We start from the raw sequence: 14,146 nt of genomic DNA on the forward strand, positions 1-14,146 counted from the left end.
ATCTGGTAGAACACAGTCCGTGTTTCACAAGGGATTCACAGACTAAGTAGGGGGGAAAACAGATATCAGATTCTCTTTTCATTATAGAGAAAACTGAGGCGTAGAGAAGTTAAGTCACTTTCTCATGGCTTAGCAGCAGAGAACTGGTAGAGGTGTGATTAGAACCCAGGTCCTCTGATTCCCAGGCCTGTGTCCTTCCCAATAACCCCCCGCTTCTACACAGTTTGAAGCTTGGAGCCCCCAATATAATGGAAGCTCCCTGGGGGCAGTGATTATAGTATTAATAGCCACGTTCTCTGTAGGTCCTCAATAAATTAGGACCGATCGACTTAGTCCTATTCCTTCACCCACAACATCAATGTCTCTGAATTGAAGTCTTCCCATCATCCTTTGCAGGGAGTCGACATCAGTCCCCCAGATACGTTCCGTGCCTCACACCGTGAACTCAGGATATCATTTTGCAATTGAATAACTCCCTCCTCTCCATGGTGAATCACCAGCAAGTGTCCTGTCAATTCCTTCAATCAGTCAAACAATCAATCAATCAATCATATTCTTTGAGCGCTTACTGTGTGCAGAGCACTGTACTAAGCGCTTGAGAAATACAAGTTGGCAACATATAGGGACGGTCCCTACCCAACAGTAGGGCTCACTGTCTAGAAGGGGAGACAGAGAACAAAACAAAACATACTAACAAAATAAAATCAATAGAATAGATATGTACAAATAAAATTAATCAATAAATAGAGTAATAAATACGTAGAAACATCTATAAATATATACAGGTGCTGTGGGGAAGGGAAGGAGGTAGGGCGGGGGATGGAGAGGGGAGAAGGGGGAAGGGCGAGGGGCTCAGTCTGGGAAGGCCTCCTGGAGGAGGTGAGCTCTCAGTAGGGCATTGAAGGGAGGAAGAGAGATAGCTTGGCTGATGGGCAGAGGGAGGGCATTCCAGGGCAGGGGGAGAATGTGGGCCGGGGGTCGATGGCGGGACAGGCGAGAACGAGGTCCAGTGAGGAGGTTAGTGGCGGCAGAGGAGCGGAGGGTGCGGGCTGGGCTGGAGAAGGAGAAAATGGAGGTACGTTAGGAGGGGGCGAGGTGATGGACAGCCCTGAAGCCGAGGGTGAGGAGTTTCTGCCTGATGCGTAGGTTGAGTGGTAGCCCCTGGAGATTTTTGAGGAGGGGAATAGCATGCCCAGAGCGTTTCTGGACAAAGACGATCCGGGCAGCGGCGTGAAGTAAGGATTGAAGTTGGGAGAAACAAGAGGATGGGAGATCGGAGAGGAGGCTGATACAGTAGTCCAGACGGGATAGGATGAGAGCTTGAACAAGCAGGGTAGCGGTTTGAATGGAGAGGAGAGGGCGGGTCTTGGCAATGTTGCGGAGATGAGACCGGCAGGTTTTGGTGACGGCTTGGATGTGAGGGGTGAACGAGAGAATGGAGTCGAGGATGACACCAGGGCTGCGGGCCTGAGATACGGGAAGGACGGTAGTGCCGTCAACAGTGATGGGAAAGTCAGGGAGAGGACAGGGTTTGGGAGGGAAGACAAGGAGTTCAGTCTTAGACATGTTGAGTTTTAGGTGGCAGGCAGACATCCAGATGGACATGTCCTGAAGGCAGGAGGAGATGCGAGCCTGGAGCGAGGGGGAGAGAGCAGGGACAGAGATGTAGATCTGGGTGCCATCAGCGTAGAGATGATAGTTGAAGCCGTGGGAGCGAATGAGGTCACCAAGGGAGTGAGTGTAGATCGAGAACAGAAGGGGACCAAGAAATGAACCTTTAGGAACCTCCACAGTAAGGGGATGGAAGGGGGAGGAGGAGCCTGCAAAAGAGACTGAGAATGAACGACCGGAGAGATAAGAGGAGAACCAGGAGAGGACGGAGCCTGTGAAGCCAAGGTTGGAGAGCGTGTTGAGGAGAAGGGGGTGGTCCACAGTGTCGAAGGCAGCTGAGAGGTCGAGGAGGATTAGGACTTTCGCCAGCAGCATTCTTCAGCTCGAGCATAAGAGCAAAGGAGGCGGACAGTGGCAGTGATCCAGGGCTGTGGGTTAGTGGTACAAGAGCGGCGAAGGGAAAGGGGAGCGAGTGAGTCTAGCTGAGTAGAAAGCGTAGAGTTGAGAGCAGTAATCTGATCATTAAGATTGGGTAGAGAGGAGAGGGAGACGAGGTGGGGTGAGGTAGGGTGTGAGGCGCTCAGAAAGATGGATGGGGTCAAGAGAGCGGAGATCTCTGTGAGGGAGTAATACGGATTACTCATCACATCAATGGACTCTAACTTTGGCTCTTCTCTCATCACATGCAGAAAGTCAGTGCTGCCTCCCCAAAATGCCCAACGTCTCCACGGTGAAGGAATTTCTCCTGCTGGGTTTCTCGGAGGTCCGGGAGCTGCAGCTGGTCCACGCCGCGCTGTTCCTCCTGGTCTACCTGGCGGCCCTGATGGGGAATCTCCTCATCGTCGCCGTCACCGCCCTCGACCGGAGCCTCCACACCCCCATGTACTTCTTCCTCAGGAACCTGTCCGTCGCCGACATCTGCTACATCTCCGTCACCGTCCCCAAGTCTGCCGTCATCTCCCTGACCGATCGTAGAGCCATCTCCCTCCTGGGCTGTGCCACCCAGGTCTTCTCGGTGGTCCTGTTTGGTGGTTCAGAGATGTACCTCCTCACGGCGATGTCCTACGACCGCTACGCCGCCATCTGCCTCCCCCTGCGTTATGAGCTCATCATGACCGACACGGCCTGTGGAAAGATGGCGGCCGCCTCCTGGCTCATTGGGGTGATGTCTGGGGTCTTGTTTTCAGCTTCGACTTTCTCCCTGAGCTACTGCGGGTCCAACATCATCCAGCAGTTCTTCTGTGACATCCCCTCCCTGCTGAAGATCTCCTGCTCCAAGGACCACGTCGTCATTGACGTGACCGTCATCTGTGGCGTAGCTGTAGTTGTCATCTGCTTGGTCTCTATCATTGTCTCGTACGTGCACATCATCCGGGCCGTGCTGAGGATGCCGGCCAAAGAGAGCCGTGCCAAAGCCATCTCCACCTGCCTGCCTCACCTCGCCGTCGTCATCGTCTTCCTCTTGACCGGAATCTTCACCAACGTCAAGCCCGTGTCAGACTCCCCCTCGACCCTGGACCTTCTGTTTTCCATGTCCTACACTGTGATGTCCCCCACACTGAACCCCCTCATCTACAGCCTGAGGAACCGGGACATGCAGGCCACCCTGGGGAGAGTCCTAAAGGGGAGACTCCTCCTCCCTCTTCTAAGGGACAAAACGGCTGTTTCCTTTTGCTGACTATCCCGTTCCTCATCAGGATTCCGACCGTGGGGGTAGCCATATAAAGAGCTTTTCAAAGACAAAGTCCGGCGTCTGAGGATTTGACAATCTCTGGGATGAAAGCTGATAAGGCGGGTGTGACTGTAAACCCGGTGTGGGCAGGGATTGTCTCTCTTTATTCTGAATGGTACTTTCCAAACACTTAGTACGGTGCTCTTCTCGCGGTAAGCACTCGATAAATATGCCTTCAGGACATCTCCATCTGGATGTCCGCCCGCCACCTAAAGCTCAACATGTCGAAGACTGAGCCCCTTGTCTTCCCTCCCAAACCTTGTCCTCTCCCTGACTTTCCCATCTCTGTTGACGGCACTACCATCCTTCCCGTCTCACAAGCCCGCAACCTTGGTGTCATCCTCGACTCCGCTCTCTCATTCACGCCTCACATCCAAGCCGTCACCAAAACCTGCCGGTCTCAGCTCCGCAACATTGACAAGATCCGCCCTTTCCTCTCCATCCAAACCGCTACCCTGCTAATTCAAGCTCTCATCCTATCCCGTCTGGACTACTGCACTAGCCTTCTCTCTGATCTCCCATCCTCGTGTCTCTCTCCACTTCAATCCATACTTCATGCTGCTGCCCGGATTATCTTTGTCCAGAAACGCTCTGGACATATCACTCCCCTCCTCAAAAACCTCCAATGGCTACCGATCAATCTGCGCATCAGGCAGAAACTCCTCACCCTGGGCTTCAAGGCTCTCCATCACCTCGCCCCCTCCTACCTCACCTCCCTTCTCTCCTTCTACTGCCCAGCCCGCACCCTCCGCTCCTCCACCGCTAATCTCCTCACTGTACCTCGCTCTCGCCTGTCCCCGCCATCGACCCCCGGCCCACGTCATCCCCCGGGCCTGGAATGCCTCCCTCTGCCCATCCGCCAAGCTAGCTCTCTTCCTCCCTTCAAGGCCCTGCTGAGAGCTCACCTCCTCCAGGAGGCCTTCCCCCGATTGAGCCCCTTCTTTCCTCTCCCCCTCCCCGTCCCCCTCTCCATCCCCCCGCCTTTACCGCCTTCCCCTCCCCACAGCACCTGTATATATGTATATATGGTTGTACATATTTATTACTCTGTTTATTTATTTATTTATTTATTTTACTTGTACATTTCTATCCTACTTATTTTTATTTTGTTGGTATGTTTGGTTCTGTTCTCTGTCTCCCCCTTTTAGACTGTGAGCCCACTATCGGGTAGGGACTGTCTCTATGTGATGCCAATTTGTACTTCCCAAGCGCTTAGTACAGTGCTCTGCACATAGTAAGCGCTCAATAAATACGATTGATTGATTGATTGATTGATTGACTGATGACTGACTGACTGACTGACAAGTGATTGTTTGGGCGACACCATGGTGTAGTGGAATGAGCGTGTGGCTGGGCGTCATGAGATTAGAAATGTCTGCATGTTCCTCCCATGGGCCTGCCGTATCACCTTGATTCAGCTACGTAAACCGCTCTGGGTCTCGCTGTAAAATCGGCATTCAAATGCGCTCTCCCTTTGTCTTTCAATCTGAGCCCCCGCGGGTCAGGAAACGTCTCCGATATGATTAGTTTGTTTCTACTCTGACACTTAACAGTCGTTTTGTAAGGAAATTCTTAATAAATTCCGACCCAATTTGCTAGTATCCATTCGAGCACATAATAAACACATGAAATACCACTATTCTGATTATTGTTATCATTATTATTAAGGATGGGGAGGGGGGCTTTATACACAGGCCCAGACTGAGACAATTAAGCACCCTGAGACAAGGAAGCACGGGGAAGCAGCATAGCCCAGTTAATAGAGCATGGACCTGGGCGTCAGAGGGCCTGGCTTCGAATTCCGCCTCCACCGCTTTTCTGCCATGTGACCTTGGGCAAGTCATTTCACTTCTTGCCTCAACTACCTCATCTGTAAAATGGGGATTAAGATTGGAAGTCCTATGTTGGACAGGAACTGGTCCAACCTGGCTAGCTTTCGGTGACTTTAGTGCTTAGAGCGGTCCCTAGAAAATAGGAAACATTTACCATGTACCATTATGAAAAAAATGTATCGGGGAAGGTCCCGTGGATTTCATAGAATTTCGGGAAGGAGTGTGAAAGATGGGAAGCCCCGAGGGCTGGTGGATATGAAGGTAGAGGGAATTCCAAGCAGGGGAAAGGTGGTGAGGTAAGGGTCTGAGTCGGGGGAGTTGGGAATGAGGCACAGTAAGAGTGTGAGCTTGGAAGGGATGGAGAATGCAGATAGAAATTCAGTAGGGGAAGATAATGCGCATACATCAATCGATCTTATTTACTGAGTGCTTACTATGTGCAGACCTTGGTAGTAAGTGCTTGGGAGAGTACGATAGAACAATGTAACAGGGTTGGTAGCCACATTTCCTGCCCATTATGAGCTTGCAGTCTAGAGGGGAATGTCAAAGTTGTATTGCGGCAGATTTCAGATTCATTCATTCATTCAATCGTATTTATTCATTCATTCAATCGTATTTATTGAGCGCTTACTGCATGCAGAGCACTGTACTAAGCACCTGGGAAGTACAAGTTGGCAACACATAGAGACGGTCCCACCCAACAACGGGCTCACAGTCTAGAAGGGATCCCAAGCCCTGGCATAGGATGAAACTCCAAACCTTAGAGCATAACCAGAATACTATTATTAATCTATTTAGTTTATTAATGATATGTATACATGTGTAATTCACTTTATCTATTTAAATGATATTGACGCCTGTCTACTTGTTTTGTTTCGTTGTCTGGCTGCCCCTTCTAGACCGTGAGCCCGTTGTTGTGTAGGGATTTTCTCTGTTGCCGAATTGTACTTTTACAGGGCTTAGTACAGTGCTCTGTACACAGTAAGCGCTCAATAAATATGATTGAATGAATGAATGAATGAATCACGAAAGGGAATGCTGATTAGTCTGCTGAAGGAGTCCCAGAGTGGGAACCACAAGGGAATGGATAGTTATTTAGGTTATGAAGGCCGGGACCGCAGGGAAAGCACGATCCCGGCCTTCTGAGATTCCCGGACAGCCAGCTGTCTCAGCGGAGCCCCGGGTCTTCCCTCCCACGGGGAATCTCCCAGGAAATAACCCGCCATCGTCTGAGGGGACGGCGCAGCCAGCCGGAGAGCCGAGATGGAGAAGGACGATCCTGCCAGCCCCCTCCCCTCGCCCAGACCTTCGTGTCACCCCTGCCCATGTCCAGGACCGACGAGATGGAGTGAACCTCTCTCTCAGCAGAGTTCAACGCTCCCCAGCCCAGGGAGGGCCTGGTGAGTCCGGAGAGGAGCGGGGGAAAGCTGAGGGAAATTTCAGTAGGGAACTGGGATGACCAGGGTCAGAGTCGCAATTTCTCTAAATTAGAAGCAGGGTTGCTTAGTGGAAAGAGCACAGGCCCGGGAATCAAGAGGACCTGGGTTCTAATTCATTCATTCAATTTCTTGAGTGATTACTATGTGTAGAGCACTGTACTAAGTGCTTGGAAAGTACAATTTGGCAACACACTGAGACAATCCTCCGCCGCTAATCTCCTCACCGTACGTCGTTCTCGCCTGTCCTTCCATCGACCCCCGGCCCACGTCATCCCCCGGGCCTGGAATGCCCTCCCTCTGCCCATCCACCAAGCTAGCTCTCTTCCTCCCTTCAAGGCCCTACTGAGAGCTCACCTCCTCCAGGAGACCTTCCCAGACTGAGCCTCTTCCTTCCTCTCCCCCTTGTCCCCTTCTCCATCCCCCCATCTTACCTCCTTCCCTTCCCCACAGCACCTGTATATATGTATATATGTTTGTACATATTTATTACTCTATTTATTTATTTATTTATTTTACTTGTACATATCTATTCTATTTATTTTATTTTGTTAGTATGTTTGGTTTTGTTCTCTGTCTCCCCCTTTTGGACTGTGAGCCCACTGTTGGGTAGGGACTGTCTCTATATGCTGCCAATTTGTACTTCCCAAGCGCTTAGTACAGTGCTCTGCACATAGTAAGTGCTCAATAAATACGATTGATGATGATGATGATGATCCCTATCCAACAGTGGGCTCACAGTCTTGAAGGCGGAGATAGACCATCAAACAAAACAAGTAGACAGGCATCAGGGCTTTGAACAGGGGAAGAGAGCTAGTTTGGGGGAGACATGGGCATATTTGAAGGCAGAGGGGAAGTGCTCTATCCACTGTATCAAACCACAACAGATACATTCCCCGCCCCTCCTAGACGAAAAAGAAAATGAATGGAAAAATGAATATGCAATTACTCCCTGCCATTTTTCCGATGAGGAAACTGAGGCCTAGAGAAGTGAAGCGACTTGCCCAAGGTCCCATAGCAGCAAAGGGAGACAGGCAGGATTAGAACCCAAGTCCTCTGACTCCCACTAAACTATGCTTGGGAGAGTACAATGGCACAGAGCTGGGAGATGCGTATGCTCCTCTCCAGGAGCTTGCGGTCAAGAAGAAAACTCCTGGGCCCATCCTTTTGCCGCTAAATGAGGATGAACTTGAGTTGATTCACGCTCGAGTTAGGTGAAGTGGGTTTAGAGGGCTCGAAAATGAATCGGGGAAGCTGGTAGGAGGCGGGGGGGATTTTAGCTGTAAAGAATTCAGAAGGAACTGTGCTCGCTCTGATTTTGAGCTGATAAGCGAGGGAGTTCCAGCCTAGGATGGAAACGGGAGAGTCGATCGTGAGTAACTAGAAAGTTACTTTGAGAGCTGAGAAGACGAGTTAAACGATGGAAGGGGGCTGAAGTGCAGTCATAGGGCGGAGATCCTTCAAGCTGACGAACAGGTTTTTTGTTCATTGTGAAAAGACACCAATTGTCATGAGAGGAGGATGAGGAGAGGAGAGATGTAGGCTGAGCGATGCTATAGGAAAGGACTCGATGAGTGATGAGGTATACTTGTGTTTGTGTGTGTACAAGTATGTATTTAGCTTTAATTCTATTTGTTCTGATAACTAGACACCTGTCCACATGTTGTGTTTTGTTGTCTGTTTCCCCGTTCTAGACTTTGGGCCTATTGTTGGGTAGAGACCGTCTATATATGTTGCCAACTTGTACTTTCCAAGCGCTTAGTACAGTGCTCTGCACACAGTAAGTGCTCGATAAATAAGATTGAATGACCAAATATGTGAGCAAATGGGATCGGTTTGGAGTATACGTGGTATTTTGTTGTTGTTGTTTGTTTGTTTTATGGTGTTTTTAAGTGCTCATTATTTGCCAGGTACTGTATTAAGCACTGGGGTGGATACAAGCTGATCAGGTTGGACACAGTCCACACCCCATAGGGTGCTCACAGTTGTAACCCCCATTTTTCAGATGAGGTAACCGAGGCACAGAGACAGTAAGCGACGGGCCCCAGGTCACACAGCAGACAAGGAGCGAAGACAGGATTAGCGTCCAGGTATTACTCTCTACCAGGCCCATTCTTTCTCCACTAAATGGATGAATTTATGTGTGAAGGTACTTCTCGTTTGACTTTAAAACCACCGAAAACATTTCACAACAGTCACAAACATATCTTTATATTCTCTGACCTCTAATATCTGCTATTCATTTTAGTTTTGGTCTCCTCAACCAAAAATAATACACTTGATAGTTACTAAGTGCTTACTATGTTCCAAGCAAAGTATTAAATGCTGGGTGAGATTCAGGACCATCTGGTAGAACACAGTCTGTGTCTCATGAGGGATTCACAGACTAAGTAGGAGAAAAAAGAAATATCGAATCCTCATTTTACTAGTGAGAAAACTGAGCTTTAGAGAAATGAAGTCATCTTCCCTTGGCTAAGCAGCAGAGTACTCGTAGAGGTGGGATTAGAACCCAGGTTCTCTGATTCCCAGGCCTGTGTTCTTCCCAATAGCCCCCTGTTTCTACACAGTTTGAAGCTTGGTTCCTCCAGTTGAATGGAAGCTCCCTGGGGGCAGTGATTATATGTATTAACACCACGTCCTCTGTAGATCCTCAATAAATAGAACCGATCAACTTAGTCCTATCCCTTCACCCCCAGTATCTCTGAATTGAAGTCTTCTCTCATACTGTGCAGGGAGTCGACATCATTCCCCAGAAACGTTCAGAGCCTCCACCGTGAACTCAGAGATCATTTTGAACTCAATAACTCCCTCCTTTCCATGGAGAATCACCAGCGAGTGTCCTGTCAATTCGTTCACTCATCCTATCAATGGACTCTAACTTTGGCTCTTCTCTCATCACATGCAGAAATTCAGGGCTGCCTCCCCAGAATTCCCAACGTCTCCACGGTGAAGGAATTCCTCCTGCTGGGTTTCTCTGAGGTCCGGGAGCTGCAGCTGGTCCACGCCTCGCTGTTCCTCCTGGTCTACCTGGCGGCTCTAAGGGGGAATCTCCTCATCATCGCCGTCACCGCCTTCGACCGGCACCTCCGCACCCCCATGTACTTCTTCCTCAGGAACCTGTCCGTCGTCGACCTCTGCTACATCTCCATCACCGTCCCCAAATCTGCCGTCATCTCCCTGACAGACTGTAGAGCCATCTCCCGCCTGGGCTGTGCCACCCAGGTCTTCTCGGTGGTCCTCTTTGGTGGTTCAGAGATGTACCTCCTCACGGCGATGTCCTACGACCGCTACGCCGCCATCTGCCTCCCCCTGCGTTGTGAGCTCATCATGACCGACAAGTCCTGTGGAAAGATGGCGGCCGCCTCCTGGCTCACCGGGGTGATTTTGGGGTGTTGTATTCAGCTTCGACTTTCTCCCTGAGCTTCTGCGGGTCCAACATCATCCAGCAGTTCTTCTGTGACATCCCCTCCCTGCTGAAGATCTCCTGCTCCGAGGACCACTTCGTCGTCGACGTGACCGTCACCTGCGGGGTAGCTATCGTTGTCATCTGCTTGGTCTCCATCGTCGTCTCGTACGTGCACATCTTCCTGGCCGTGCTGAGGATGCCGGCTGCTGAGAGCCGGGCCAAAGCCTTCTCTACCTGCCTGCCTCACCTCGCCGTCGTCATCGTCTTCCTCTTGACCGGAGCTTTCACCTACATCAAGCCGGTGTCAGATTCCCCCTCGACCCTGGACCTGCTGTTTTCCATGTCCTACACCATGATGTCCCCCACACTAAACCCCCTCATCTACAGCCTGAGGAACCGGAACATGCAGGCCGCCCTGGGGAGAGTCCTAAAGGGGAGATTCCCCCTCCCTCTTCTAAGGGACAAAACGGCTCTGTCCTTTTGCTGACTATCCCGTTCCTCATAAGGTTTCCCGACCGTGGGGGTAGTCATATAAAGAGCTTTCCAAGGACGAAGTCATCTGAGGATTTGACAATGTCTGGGACGGAAGCTGATAAGCCGGGTGTGACTGTAAGCCCGGTGTCAGCAGGGATCGTCTCTCCTTATTCTGAATGGTACTTTCCATGCGCTTAGTGCGGTGCTCTGCTCACGGTAAGCACTCGATAAATATGATAGAAGAATGACTGAATGACTGACAAGTGATTGTTTGGGCGACACCATGGTTGAGTGGAATGAGCGTTTCGTGGGCATCACGAGATTACAAATGTCTGCCCAGTTCTGCCACGGGCCTGCCGTATCACCTTGGTTCATCTACGTAACCCTTCTGGGTCTCGCTGTAAAATCGGCATTCAATATGCCCTCTCTCTTTGTCTTTCAATCTGAGCCCCCGCGGGTCAGGAAACGTCTCCGATATGATTAGTTTGTTTCTACTCTGACACTTAGCAGTCTTTTTGCAAGTAAATTCTTAATAAATTCAATAATGATAATGTCGATACTACTATTGATGATCACGGTAATTCTATGAATTTTAAGATCCCTCCTGGCGGTTATGAAAATCAGAAAATCGGAGGGTCACAAGGGAGAAGGAATCTAGGGTCAGTGACGTAACATCCCTACGATCTATCTTTCTCTTACACTCTAAGCCCCTGTGGGACAGAAATTGTGTCTGAACTGATTCTTTTGTTTCTACTCCAGCAATCGGAACGATTTAGGCACACGACTTCTTAATAAATATGATAATGATATCAGTATTAGTAATGACTATGGAAATGTAATGATCCCCTCTTTAACACGACTCTGGGTTTGGGAATGAAAGTTGGAAAATGGGAAATTGTATGTGAGAAGGGAAGAAACGACGACCGCAGCTCCAAATGTCTTGTCAAATCCATCCTCTCTCAGCAGTCCATCTTTCCTTCCTTCCATCCATCCATCCTTCCAACCATTCATTTATCCATCCATCGATCCATACATCAATCCATACATCCATTCAGAGACCAGGCTTGGGACTCAGAGGTCGCAGGTTCTATTCCCAGTTCTGCTACTTTTCTGCCGTGTGACCTCGGGCAAGTCTCTTCACACCCCACCTCGCCGCCCTCTCCTCTCTACCCAGTCTTGATGATCGGATTACTGCTCTCAACTCTACCCTTTCTACTCAGCTAGACTCACTCGCTCCCCTTTCCCTTCGACGCTCTCGTACCACCAACCAACAGCCCTGGATCACAGCCACTGTCCGCCTCCTTCGCTGTTATGCTCGAGCTGCCGAACGCTGCTGGTGAAAGTCTAAACACCATGCCAACCTCGTTCACTACAATTTTACCCTTTCCTGCCTTAACTCAGCCCTCTCCTCTGCCAGATAAAACTATTTCTCCTCCCTTATTGACACCCCTGCCCATCGCCCCCGCCAGCTCTTCCGTACATTCAACTCCCTTCTCAGGCCCCCGGTTCCTCCCCCTCCTCCTTCCCTCACCCCCAAAGATCTGGCCTCCTACTTCATTGACAAAATTAAATCCATCAGGTCCGACCTCCCCTAAGTCATTTCCCCCCCTTCTCCAACCACCCGGCTCTCAACACTCTCTGCTACTCTCCCATCCTTCCCAGCAGTATCCTCAGAGGAGCTCTCATCCCTCCTCTCAAGTGCTACTCCGGCCACCTGTGCTTCTGACCCCATTCCCTCTCATTTTATGAAATCTCTCGCTCCATCCCTTCTCCCCTCCTTAACTTCCATCTTCAACCACTCACTCTCCACTGGTTCCTTCCCCTCTGCCTTCAAACATGCCCATGACTCTCCCATTCTAAAGAAACCCTCTCTTGACCCCACCTCACCTTCTAGTTATCGCCCCATATCCCTCCTACCATTCCTTTCCAAACTCCTTGAACGAGTTGTCTACACGCGCTGCCTCGAATTCCTCAACAACAACTTTCTCCTCGACCCCCTCCAGTCTGGCTTCCGTCCCCTTCATTCCACGGAAACTGCCCTCTCAAAGGTCACCAATGACCTCCTGCTTGCCAAATCCAACGGCTCATATTCTGTCCTAATCCTCCTCGACCTCTCAGCTGCCTTTGACACTGTGGACCACCCCCTTCTCCTCAACACGCTATCTGACCTTGGCTTCACAGACTCCGTCCTCTCCTGGTTCTCCTCTTATCTCTCCGGTCGTTCTTTCTCAGTGTCTTTTGCAGGCTTCTCCTCCCCCTCCCATCCTCTTACTGTGGGGGTTCCCCAAGGTTCAGTGCTTGGTCCCCTTCTGTTCTCAATCTACACTCACTCCCTTGGTGACCTCATTCGCTACTACGGCTTCAACTATCATCTCTACGCTGATGACACCCAGATCTACATCTCTGCCCCTGCTCTCTCCCCCTCCCTCCAGGCTCGCATCTCCTCCTGCCTTCAGGACATCTCCATCTGGATGTCTGCCCGCCACCTAAAACTCAACGTGTCCAAGACTGAACTCCTTGTCTTCCCTCCCAAACCCTGCCCTCTCCCTGACTTTCCCATCTCTGTTGACGGCACTACCATCTTTCCCGTCTCACAAGCCCGCAACCTTGGTGTCATCATGGACTCGGCTCTCTCATTCACCCCTCACATCCAAGCCGTTCACCAAAACCTGCCGGTCTCAGCTCCGCAACATTGCCAAGATCGGCCCTTTCCTCTCCATCCAAACCGCTACCCTGCTCGTTCAAGCTCTCATCCTATCCCGTCTGGACTACTGCCTCAGCCTTCTCTCTGATCTCCCATCCTCGTGTCTCTCCCCACTTCAATACATACTTCATGCTGCTGCCCGAATTGTCTTTGTCCAGAAACGCTCTGGGCATGTTACTCCCCTCCTCAAAAATCTCCAGTGGCTACCAATCAATCTGCGCATCAGGCAGAAACTCCTCACCCTGGGCTTCAAGGCTCTCCATCACCTCGCCCCCTCCTACCTCACCTCCCTTCTCTCCTTCTACAGACCACCCCACACCCTCCGCTCCGCTGCCGCTACTCTCCTCACGGTACCTCGTTCTCGCCTGTCCCGCCATCGTCCCCCGGCCCACGTCATCCCCCGGGCCTGGAATGCCCTCCCTATGCCCATCCGTCATGCTAGCTCTCTTCCTCACTTAAAGGCCCTACTGAGAGCTCACCTCCTCCAGGAGGCCTTCCCAGACTGAGCCCCTTCCTTCCTCTCCCCCTCGTCACCCTCTCCATCCCCCATCTTACCTTCTTCCCTTCCCCACAGCACCTGTATATATGTATATACGTTTGTACATATTTGTTACTCTATTTATTTATTTATGTATTTATTTTACTTGTACATTTCTATTCTATTCATTTTATTTTGTTAGTATATGTTTGGTTTTGTTCTCTGTCTCCCCCTTTTAGACTTTGAGCCCACTGTTGGGTATGGACTGTCTCTATATGTTGCCAACTTGTACTTCCCAAGCGCTTAGTACAGTGCTCTGCACACAATAAGCTCTCAATAAATACGATTGATGATGATGATGATGATCTTTGGGCCTCAGTTCCCTCGGCTGTAAAATGGGGGTTGACACTGTGATCCCGTGTGGGACAGGGACACGTCTGACCCAACTTGTATTCACTCGAGCACATAATAAA

Source organism: Tachyglossus aculeatus, assembly GCF_015852505.1.
Source record: "Tachyglossus aculeatus isolate mTacAcu1 chromosome 12 unlocalized genomic scaffold, mTacAcu1.pri SUPER_6_unloc_2, whole genome shotgun sequence".
NCBI classification, from domain to species: Eukaryota; Metazoa; Chordata; class Mammalia; order Monotremata; family Tachyglossidae; genus Tachyglossus; species Tachyglossus aculeatus.